The sequence below is a fragment of the Euphorbia lathyris genome, chromosome 3 (assembly GCF_963576675.1).
Source record: "Euphorbia lathyris chromosome 3, ddEupLath1.1, whole genome shotgun sequence".
NCBI lineage: Eukaryota > Viridiplantae > Streptophyta > Magnoliopsida > Malpighiales > Euphorbiaceae > Euphorbia > Euphorbia lathyris.
The window spans coordinates 71169143-71181978 of NC_088912.1; positions in this window are offsets into that span (position 1 = coordinate 71169143).

Sequence of the window (12836 nt, forward strand, 5' to 3'; positions counted from 1 at the left end):
AGCCAAAAAGTGGCTCAAGAGACGTATTCGGCATTGTTGATGATTCGTCCACAGCCTAAAGATGAGGACGAAGAAGAGCTTGTCACAATGGCCTTGGGTGAAACAGAGATGTACCTCATGGCGGATGAAAAGCAGGTACGGATGGCTAAAGGGCTAAAGGGAGAAATTAAGGAAGCTGTCACCAAGGTTCTCCATGAGTCAGAAGATGTCTTTGCATGGAAAGATGAGATTCTCCCCGGGATTAGTCCAGATGTGATCACTCACAAACTCAACATCGACAAAGACGCGGTACCAGTGGCCCAAAAATGAAGAAACCATGGCCCGGAGAGGCAAAAGGTGATAGAAGAAGAGATCACCAAGTTCAAACGGGCGGATGCCATTGAAGAGGTACTTTATACACAATGGCTGGCGAATGTGGTTCTAGTCAAGAAAGCGGGCGGATCATACCGCATGTGTATTGACTTCACGGACCTCAACAAAGCTTGTCCCAAAGATAACTACCCCCTGCCTTGTATTGATATCCTAGTAGATGGAACCGCGGGACACGCCATGTACTCCTTCACTGACGTGAAGTCGAGCTACCATCAGATCCCAATGGAGCCTTCGGATAGGATCAAAACTTCATTCGTGACTCACCAAGCCACCTATTGCCTTAAAGTCATGCCCTTTGGGCTTAAGAACGCGGGTGCGACCTATCAGCGGATGATGAACAAAATATTCGCAGAAAGCAAAGGTGAAAACTTTTCTGTCTATGTGGACGATATGATCATCAAAAGTACCACTGTAGAGAAGCATGCAGATGACATAAAGGAGGTACTGGGCGTACTCCGACATCACAACATTAAATTGAACCCGGAGAAGTGTACCTTTGGGGCGACATATGGAAAGTTCTTGGGATTCATGATTAGTCAGAAGGGAGTGAGCCCAAACCCTGATAAAATCAAAGCAGTTTTGGAGATGAAAGCGCCACAGAATATTAGGGAAGTGCAACGTCTTAATGGGCGTATCGTAGCCTTGGGCAGGTTTATCTCATGCTCAGCCCGACGATGCCAACCCTTTTATGAAGTAATCAAGAAGCAAAAGGCGTTTGAGTGGAGTGAGGACTGCGAGAAAGCTTTCAAGGGGATCAAACGGTTTCTCACGGAACCACCCCTTATGAGTCGTCCCTTGAAAGGTGAGAATCTCTACATGTATGTTTCAGTTACAGATAAGGCTGTTTGCACAGTCATGATAAGGGAAGAAGAGGGTCAGAAATATCCTATCTATTACGTGAGCAAGGTATTAAAAGATGCTGAAACCCGATATTCCAAGTTGGACAAAATGGCATTGGCCGTCGTCGCCACCTCCATACGCCTCCGGCCTTATTTTCAAGCACATACTGTCATAGTTCGTATAAGTATACCCATGAGGAAGGTATTACAAAAACCAGAAACTTCAGGGAGACTCATGGAGTGGGCAATCCGCCTTGGAGAATTTGATGTACGATATGAGAGCAGATCAGCCTTGAAGAGTCAAGTCTTGGCAGACTTTGTGAATGAATTCACTGAAGAGGGAATGAATATCCCTAAATCAAAAGTCGAGGAATGGACGATGTATACGGATGGAGCCTCCTCATCAAAAGGTGCAGGTATAGGCATCGTAATCAAAGGTCCCCAATATATAAAGCTACGATACGCAGCAAAATTGGATTTCCTTGTAACCAACAATGCGGCGGAGTATGAGGCCCTAATATTGGGGCTGCGCCTGCTAAAAGAAATCACTCCCAAGCGGATTGTGATCTATAGTGATTCCAAGTTAATGGTCAACCAGGTGATCAAAAATTACGAAGTAAAAGATGATATTTTGGCCAAATAAGTTGCCGAGGTCAAAAAATTGCTGGATCACCTTGAAACCAAAGAAACTAAGTGGGAACTAATCCATGTACCTCGAGGATCAAACACAGAAGCAGATCACCTAGCTAAAATGGCTTCCAGTAAGGAGAACTGGGCGGATTCAGAATGCCCATTTGAGATCAAAGCAGCTCCCACATTCGTCTTGGAGGAGGTATCCATACTCACGACAGTAGAAAATGATTGGAGATCTACAATCTGCCGATATCTGATAGATGGAGCTCTACCTATGGACAAGGAAGAAGCTCGGCGGATTGTAAGGAATGCGGCCTATTTCTCCGTGATAAATGATTGCTTGTACAGGAAATCTTTTAGCCATCCCTGGCTGAAATGCATCGTGCCAGAAGAGGGACAACTGATCCTCAAAGAGTTGCATGAAGGTGTATGTGGCGCTCACGAGGCATCTGCCTCCATTTTGAGGAAATCCAGGTTAGCATGATTTTATTGGCCTACGACAGAACTTGATGCTCAAAAGTTTATGGAGTCTTGTGATAGGGGTCAAAAACCCCTATCTTTGGGTACGGTTTTAGGGCGGGTTTTAGCATTATTTAGTTAATAAGCGAGCATTTCTCGCATTTAAATGCTTTTGTGTGAGTTAGTTAGGAATTGGAAACGTTTTATTTATTTTTCGTTGTTTATGCTCTTTTTATGACCAATTTAGGCAATTACGGCCAAAATAGCATGCATAGTATAATTCCGTTATCTTTTGAAGCTAATTGGTCCATCAAAAGTCGCACCAAATGAAGCGTTTGCTCAAAATAAGTGATTGGCGGGTCAATTTAGCCTTTGGACTAATGTTATCTGGAGTTTCTGTACATGCGCAGGTATAAGTTCGGACGAAAAAGGCATCGACGGCAGTCGGCAAGCACGTGGGGGCATACCGGGCAAGAATGCTCGATGAGCGGGCCTCCGTAGGCCATGCCTGCTCGCCGAGCAGCTCGCCCTGCTCGCCGAGCAGACCTGCGGGAATTGGTCAAAAAGACCAATTCCGCACCCACGATGCCACGACGGACCCCACGACTTCCTACCTGCATAAGGACACGAAAATAGGTCAAAAAGAGGGCCGAGCCACGCCTATAAATAGAGTTTTTCCAATGTAAATTAGTATCTTTTATCTTTGTAATTTTCTTAGCTTTTCATCTTGAGAAATCCCCTCCACCTCCTCCATATCCTTCAAACCTCCATTGAAGACACCTCCGAAGCTCCGTTCACTAAGGATTGCTCAAGCTCCATCCTTAAGTCCTAGGAAGACGCCTGCATTGGTAGACAGGTTCCCTGAAAGGGATTTTTCTTCTTTTATATTCTGTCTAGCCTCTGATACATGTTATGAATCCTAGGCTCATTGTAACTTCATGACAATACTTTCATCTTTGATATATATTATAGTTCTTGTTGATTCAATTGTTTTAATGCTTTAATCTTTGTCTTACGCTTTGTCTGATTGGTTTAACTCATTCGATAATCCCAAAATCAAGTTGGCACATATTGCAAGCTGAATCTGACCTAGTCAGTGCCTATAGGATTGATGACCCTATAGAAGATTAAGCCCAAATTGCTGAGCCTTAGAGCTAGTTTCGGCCTTACAAGGGAATCACGAACTAGGGACTTTAGGAGGATAGGTCGGGTTAATCGCTTCGGACACAAGTGACTTAGGTTTTAATTCAATTGCTTAAACAATCTATTTTCATTATCATCGTATCCCTTCATGTTCCTTCAGATAATTGCATTGGTAAAAGATCGCTTAGGAGTAGTTTAACTTAATTAGGGGTAGAGTAACTTAATTAGGCATAGAATAGCTTAGTTAGAATCAGATAACTTAGTTAGGATTAGTATAATTCAACATAGGAGTATATTAACTTAATCAAACAAACTCAAAACCCCCTAAGCCTAGATAACTCCTGAAACCAAGTAGCTCGATACTTGCAGAAATAAATCCTATGGACGATAACCTGGACTTAACCAGAAATTTATTACTTGATAACGACGGGGTACACTTATCCCTTAGTGAGTCTTCATCCCAACTTAGGTGAAGGCGCATCAAGTTTTTGGCGCCGTTGCCGGGGATTTATTTCTTCTGCAATATCGAACCAAAGGTCGATTTGTTAGTTTAGGCATTCCTTTGTGAATATCTTTGTTTATATCGTCTATACTTGTTGATATATAATTTCTTTGTACTTTTCTATACTTGTTCATATCTGTATACTGTTACTTATCAACTTTTGTGCTAGAACTTCACTTTTTCTGAGCATTCTCTGATCAATGAATTGGCAAGAAAAAGTCGAGTGGCAAGCTCAAAAGTTTACTATCCCATCAAGACAATACATTCATGCCCTGGAGAATGAGGCTCCCAATCCCTCCATGGCCGACTTAAATGAGAAAATGGATATCTTGATGGCGAAACTGAGCCTCAACACCAATGAAAGTGTAAGTTTTATGGGTAATCACCAAAGGTATAATTCTAACCCCAATTCTTATAGCTTTTATGGTAGTGATTGGAGGAGACCTCAACACTCAAACCTGTCCTACGGGAACCCTAACATGTTGAGGCCTCCAAATAGGTTTGTTAATGAGCACAGGGAAAATGAATTGGGAATGTTCCCTTACGAACAAGCAAGCTAAGTTCCTCCACAACCCTCTAGCTCACGAGATGAGGTGTTGTCCCTTTTGAAAGGAATATCAGCCCGACTTACAATCAACGAGGAGGTTTGCAAGGACTTGAGCAACCAATTGGCTCAAATAAACCATGAGATGCAAGAGCAATCCCGAGATGCTCTCCCAGGCATAAAGGAAAACATAGAAATCCCACAAAGGGAATCAGCTCAAGCCATCTCCTTGAGGAATGACAAAAAGGTAGAACCAAGTCCACTATCACATGCATCACTCGAGGTAAGTGAGGAACCGGAAGCGGTAAGCAACCCCGGTTCAAAATCTGAAATTCTAAATCATGTGATAGAGATAAAAGATCAAATCAAAACTTGTGTATCTCAACTACCTTTTCCTCAAAAATTAGAAAAGTTTAGGTTTGCTTCATGCTCAGAAGTTTTCATTCTCTTCGACCTACCAAGAGAATCCAAAAGGAAGCAAACCAAACTTTTTCATAATATGTTTAAATTCGACCTCCTGCTTTCATTAAACTTATTAGAGGCTCTTAATCCGTTTTGTAGGTATGAGTTATTTGTTAAGGAGTTCGAGTTCCTAACGCGAGTAGAAGCTTACACCTAGGAAGAAACTCCATGTCGAGCTAACCGACTATAAAGTAGCGCTTCTTGGGAGGCAACCCAAGTTTGGATTAAACTTTTTCTAGGTTTGCTTTTCTTTTTTTTTTTCAATTATAGATTTCTGTTTTTAACTTTGGTTAGTAGGTTGTCTTCTCCACCCTAACTCTTTACACTTGCTCTTTATGATTTGTGATGCAATGTTGGAACTTATTGCATATTTTTAGTGTGAGGAGGATGGGTAGACAAACTTACAAAAATTGTATAATTTTTAAATTTTTGTTGCGTCGTGTCTAGTTTAGTTTAGCGTTTTCGGGCTTTATTTATGTTTTTGCATGTTTAGGACCTAAAATCGTGAACCTCTTTCGAATCTAAACTTCGTTATTTATCCTCGAGGACCGAGAATCGAATCTAATATTGCATGATAACTAGTTTAGGTGTAGGACACAATCCTTGTATTTGTAAGAGCATGAGCTAAAGTTTGCATTTAGACCCTACTTTTGAAGAAATGCTAAAATCATTACTTAGGTAGATAACTTAAGAATTGAAGGCATGTGATGTTGAACTTGAGTTTGGGGAAAACTAGTAAACACAAAATTGAAACCCAAAGAATTGTGAGTTGAATTTGAGCCTAAGAGCGAACATCAAAAAGCTCTTTTTCTTGACATTTTTGTGTGAATGCTTTGACTTGTGGACAGATTACAAATTTTGCACCTAATACTGTGTTGAACCTACATGCAATGATTTGAGATGATAAACGATGAATCAGCCTCATTAGAATTAACCCTTTTCTTTACCTTATTTTTTCTTTTTCATCCACTCTAGGAAGCCCCTTTGAGCCTATATTTTTGTAGTTTATAGATTTTTCTTTCGTTCTAACCCAATTTTTTGCAAGCCATCACTTGGTTTGTTGCTTAACCCAAAGTTTTTGAAAAGCTCACATCGAGTCTTTGTCGTTTCTAGCGCTTTATCTTTGTTTATGGCATCAAAGTAGCAAGCCAAAAGGCTAAGAAGTGAATGAGCATTACTATCCAAAAGGAAAAGAAAAACAGAAAAAGAAAAGAAAAGAAAAGAGACGAACAAAAAGGGGAGAACTTCGTTCCCCAGTTCTTAAAATCAAAACGTCTCAAAGAAAAAAGAAAAAAAAAGAAAAAAAATTATGAATAAAAAAAAAGCTCAGTCACTTCATAATTGCTAAAGCCATTTGAACTTTGTTTTTCTAGCGCTAGAACTATTAACCCTTGTTGTACCTTTAACCCTCTAACCACATTACAACCCAAATTCGAGGCTGTTTTTGATATCATCGGAGTCATATAGCATAGTAGAGGAACTCGGATGAACGTGCAAAATCAACGTAATCCTAAGCAAGAACATAAGCCGAGAGTAAACACTTTAGCCACCAAAATTGTGTGAATTGAGTGAACTACCTATGGTGAGGTGTTTTACTTAGCGATCCCCTCAAGCTCGTTTAATTGAACATGTGTCCTTTTGCTTAAAACTATGGCCTATGATAATTGAAATGCGGCTTTTGGATATCGTGTCTCTACTTTGTATTTCCGAATGCATGTAATTACAGATGCTCGAAATTGTGTCAAGCACCTAGTCAAACCGGAAGGTTTTCTAACTTGCTTGTGATTGCGGGTTTAGTTTTTTTAGTTTACTTGGGGACAAGTAAAGTTTTAAGTGCGAGGAGGTTTGATAGGGGTCAAAAACCCCTATCTTTGGGTACGGTTTTAGGGCGGGTTTTAGCATTATTTAGTTAATAAGCGAGCATTTCTCACATTTAAATGCTTTTGTGTGAGTTAGTTAGGAATTGGAAACGTTTTATTTATTTTTCGTTGTTTAGACTCGTTTTATGACCAATTTACGCAATTACGGCCAAAATAGCATGCATAGTATAATTCCGTTATCTTTTGAAGCTAATTGGTCCGTCAAAAGTCGCACCAAACGAAGCGTTTGCTCAAAATAAGCGATTGGCGGGTCAATTTAGCCTTTGGACTAATGTTATCTGGAGTTTCTGTACATGCGCAGGTATAAGTTCGGACGAAAAAGGCATCGACGGCAGTCGGCAAGCACGTGGGGGCATACCGGGCAAGAATGCTCGATGAGCGGGCCTCCGTAGGCCATGCCTGCTCGCCGAGCAGCTCGCCCTGCTCGCCGAGCAGACCTGCGGGAATTGGTCAAAAAGACCAATTCCGCACCCACGATGCCACGACGGACCCCACGACTTCCTACCTGCATAAGGACACGAAAATAGGTCAAAAAGAGAACTGAGCCACGCCTATAAATAGAGTTTTTCCAATGTAAATTAGTATCTTTTATCTTTGTCATTTTCTTAGCTTTTCATCTTGAGAAATCCCCTCCACCTCCTCCATATCCTTCAAACCTCCATTGAAGACACCTCCGAAGCTCCGTTCACCGAGGATTGCTCAAGCTCCATCCTTAAGTCCTAGGAAGATGCCTGCATTGGTAGACAGGTTCCGTGAAAGGGATTTTTCTTCTTTTATATTCTGTCTAGCCTCTGATACATGTTATGAATCCTAAGCTCATTGTAACTTCGTGACAATACTTTCATCTTTGATATATATTATAGTTCTTGTTCATTCAATTGTTTTAATTCTTTAATCTTTGTCTTACGCTTTGTCTGATTGGTTTAACTCATTCGATAATCCCAAAATCAAGTTGGCACATATTGCGAGCTGAATCTGACCTAGTCAGTGCCTATAGGATTGACGACCCTATAGAAGATTAAGCCCAAATTGCTGAGCCTTAGAGCTAGTTTCGGCCTTACAAGGGAATCACGAACTAGGGACTTTAGGAGGATAGGTCGGGTTAATCGCCTCGGACACAAGTGACTTAGGTTTTAATTCAATTGCTTAAACAATCTATTTTCATTATCCTCGTATCCCTTCATGTTCCTTCAGATAATTGCATTGGTAAAAGATCGCTTAGGAGTAGTTTAACTTAATTAGGGGTAGAGTAACTTAATTAGGCGTAGAATAGCTTAGTTAGAATCAGATAACTTAGTTAGGATTAGTATAATTCAACCTAGGAGTAGATTAACTTAATCAAACAAAATCAAAACCCCCTAAGCCTAGATAACTCCTGAAACCAAGTAGCTCGATACTTGCAGAAATAAATCCTGTGGACGATAACCTGGACTTAACCAGAAATTTATTACTTGATAACGACGGGGTACACTTATCCCTTAGCGAGTCTTCATCCCAACTTAGGTGAAGGCGCATCATCTTGCCATAATTGTCAGATTCACGCAAATGAATCACATACTGCTAAACACCTTCAAAGGCCCATCATCGAAGGTCGACCCTTTGCGGTCTGGGGAATTGACATAGTTGGACCATTTCCTTCCACCAGAAGGCAAAGGAAGTATGTTGTAGTGGCTATGGATCATTTCACCAAATGGGTAGAGGCTGAGGCTGTCTCCTCTATCAATGCTGAACGAATGGTAGAGTTTGTCAAAGATAACATCATTGGAAGATATGGAGTTCCTCATACGATTATCACTGACAATGGAATGCAATTCAACTGTGTAGAGTTCAAAAATTTCTGTGAAGAATTGGGCATTCTGAACAAATTCGCCTCAGTTTATTATCCTCAGTCAAATGGTATGACCAAAGTTACGAACCGGACAATCGTTAAAGGAATAAAGAAAAGATTGGGTGAGCATGACAAGAAATGGGCGGATCAGTTAACGAGCATCCTATGGGCGTATCGCACTACTCCCAGAACATATACGGGCGAGACGCCATTCGCCCTTTGTCACGGTGTCGAAGCTGTAATCCCAGTTGAAATACAGGTCCCAAGTGACAGAGTTGCATTCTATTGCGAGGATAAAAACAGCCAAAGGTTGAAAGAAAGTCTTGATCAAGTGGAGGAAAGGCGAGAGAAGGCATACGTACGCTTGGCGGCTTACAAGCAGCGAATCGCAGCTTATCATGACAAGAATGCCAAACTTGTAAACTTGAATGTGGGAGACCTCGTACTTTGTAAACCAGACAAAATCCAATCCAAGGAAGGAAAAGGAAAGCTGGGGCTCAACTGGATAGGTCCATACAGAATAGTTGACAAGATTGGGTTCGCCACATTTAAGATTCAAGACATGGAGGGAAACACGCTGCCGCGTACATGGAATCTCCAAAATCTTCGCAAATATTTCACCCGAAAATAGAATGTAAACAAGGTCTTGAGTACTCTTTTTCCTTTAGTAAGCTTTTTTCCCATGAGGTTTTTCTTATTAAAGGTTTTAATGAGGCTCACATATAAGACCCGCTTGCTGTAATAAAGCGTATCTCCAATCAATAAAAAGTAATTGTTCTATTGTCAATATTCTTTTTAAGTATTTTCTTGCAGCAATATAAATATTCTAGTCTAAAAAAGAAGGGGGGCACCCAACGCTTCCCACAAAGTACTGTTATCACATAGCTACTTTTTTTTCCTCAAAGATAGGAGATCAATCTCATGGGCGAATCAATCTTTAATTGATCACCATTAGAGATAGAGTTAAAACATTTCTCAGACGCGAGATCTTTACACTCTCTTACACCCTTCCTAAAGAAGGGTTCACAAGTCCTAAAGGCGGATCGATTCACCTCAAAGATAGGTAGCAAGACGATCCCTAAGGCAGCTTAACTTCCTCTAAAGGAATAGAACAGCTTCAAACCTTCACAAAGGTTCGCACTATGGAGTATGGCTGGCCACCTACTTCAAAACCAATCCTAAAAGCCTATAAATTTACTTACGTAAACGTAAAAGTGAACTAAATAATAGCAAGGATTAAACAACTGTACTTAAAGTTTTACAAACAAAAATTAAACATTGACAGGAGCATCCTCCTTAACATTCTTCTCGCCTGATGCGCCTTCTTGAGGGGCTTCCTTCTCAACAGCTCCGGATACGCCCAACAAAGAGATTTCCTTTTCCACAGAAGTAGTTCCCTCAAGAGGAAGAGTGCCATCAGTTATCAGCTCCTCACCCGCCTTTGGAGGTACTTCTTCAAGGTCCACCAGCTTGATGCTGGCAGTAGGTTTGCTTTCTTCGGCGGGTCCTTTCATCCATTTCCAAACTTGATCACGGATGTAATCCTTGACGTCCGGGATTTTGCGATATTTAAGGACAACATCCGTGTCAGGAACGACGAACTCCGGATCAGTAAAATCAATCTCAGGATTCGCCAGTTGGACGTACGCCATGATCCATTCGCCGTAAAAGAAAGCTTGCTCCCCCGCCATGAATTCAGCATCTGCTAAGGCATCCTCATGCTCCTTAGCATCCGCTTCGATCTTTTCCTTCAGCTTTTGGTTTTCAGCATCCTTGAGGGCAATGGCGGACGCGGCATTCGCATTAGCATCAGCGACTTCTTTCTCTAACTTTTCTATAGTGGCCTTATCCGCCACACCTTGAAGGAGTTCAGCTTCCATGGCACGCAAGTGAGTATACATCTATCAAGACAAACAGTTCATTCAAACGAAAGAACAATGACAAAACTCTCCCCAAAGGAGATCATTTATTCAAACCAAACAAAAGAACAGAAGGAACTTGCCGTTAGCAGCTCTGTCTTTCCCATTCGGACATGGGTTGATCCTGGGATCTAGTTTTGGTTCATCTGCACCTCGCCCAACTGACCAAGAGCCTCGTCCAGGTCATTAATGACAGACTCATTCTCCAAAGATCCTTGGATACCATGTTTGGCGGACCAATAACCGCCTAAGTCAGGCTTCGCCATCTACACAAAGATGGGAAAGTCAGAACTTAAATTCAAAATATGGCAAGAGGAAAAGGTGAAACAGCTTACTTGTTCCTTCTCCGCCAAGGGCCTTGCGGATTTCATGGCATCCGCCATGAACTTTTGTCCGCCAGAAGCTGCAGGATTCCTTTTCTTCAGAGGCGGATCGACCATTATATCCGCAGGACATTTCCCTGCACCCTTCTGAGGATCCGTTGCCTGCCCTCTCTTTTGAGCCTCCTCCTCCTTCATTTTCTTACACATCTCTACAAGAGCGTGATTGGCCTTAGATAAACCCCTGACAAAGAGAACAATAAAGTAATCAAGGTTCAAAGAAAAGAACAAGATTACCTTCATCAAATTGTGCAAACTTTGAGTAAATGAACTGGCCCCCTTCTCGGCGAATCAAGGGAATGCCATTCATCATGAAGTCCAAAGCGTCAGCATATGTCCAGGCATCCGCCCTGACACTCTTCATAAGATCCGCTACTGCCTCATCACTATCTGTCAATATACGCATGTCTCCCGCCATATGCAAAGGTTTGGCATTCCAGTACGATGGAAAGCCTAGAGACTCACCCTCTTGTATTTTGACATAGAAGAATTTTTCGTCCCAAAGATGGACGTTGGACATCTTGCCGCTAAACGGCGAATATACTCCAAACTTTGCAAACGTGAGGAAAGACTCAGACTTTCACTGTGATGGTTTATGAAATGATCGAAAGACACGAGGAGTGCACACAACCCCTAAGTTTGAAGCTAGGTAACAATCTAAAGCTAGATCTAACCAGCCATTTGGATGTAATTGGCTGGCAGTGATGTCAAAGTAAGCAAGGATGTCCGCCATCATCTTTGGAAGAGGGAGTCAGAACCCTCTTTCTACATGACTACAATATACAGTCAGATATCCGCGTGGCGGACTGGCGGGTCGTTGATGAGGAGCCGCCAATTGAGTCTCATAGTCCTTTATCCATAGAAAGCGATTCGCTAGATCCGCGGCGCTCAGGCGAGATGGAGTAGACAACGCACGAGGCACCTTTTTCCTAACCGGGGTAGAAGAAGAGGCCGCCATCCCGGAAACTCGCCTAAAATCAATTGCTAGAGCAATACCGATAATGGGGACGGAAAGGTTTTGAATTCTACTTGAACGAGTTCGACCACTATTTTGCACCGAGTTACGCAACTCGGCTAAATTAGAGCTAACTGTACCCTCGGAAGAATAAGAATTTTCCGATGAAGAAGTAGTCCAGCTAACTACGATTTCAGAGGAAGAAGTCAAATTAAAAAGCTCAAAGGTCGATTCAGAGGATGAAGAAGAGCTCCTAAACATTCATAAAAAATAGAATGAAAAAGATGAACTTACATGAAAATAAAAGCTTTGATAAACTCTGAAACTCCAGGAAAAGCTCTGGGCAAAGAAAGCGCAAAGGAAAATGGAGAAGAAGAACAAATGAGGAAGAAAGAGAAAGAGGAGAAAGAAGAAGACATTTTCTCTCTTCTCGAGCGACGCGCCCACAACACGTGTCACCCATCGATTGGCATTGAATAGAGTGACCATTAATGCAGGTAATCATGACGGCGCACAAAGAAGCTCAAAAACCCTAAAGGACTTTAAAGGAACTTTAGGGGGGCTTCTGATAACATTGTGATATTATCCCAAGGATCAAAAAGGATATTCGTCTAGAACGGCCACGTGTTAATCACCTGATACCGGCGTATCACGACGTATTGAGCAAAGGGATCCGACAGACGGATCACCAATATCTCACCACAAGAAATCCACGGGCGAACCTAAGAGGCGAATCGCCATAACCGCCCAATCCGCTATTGAAACAGCTGAGCCGATCCCGCACTAATGACCATTAATAAGCAATCAATTTCCTAAATGGACATGCTTAAAGGGAATCAGTAACCGCCATTAATGGAGCATTAATGGAGACTTTCTAGTTACTAAAGGTTACAACCTCATGACTATATATAGCTAGTATC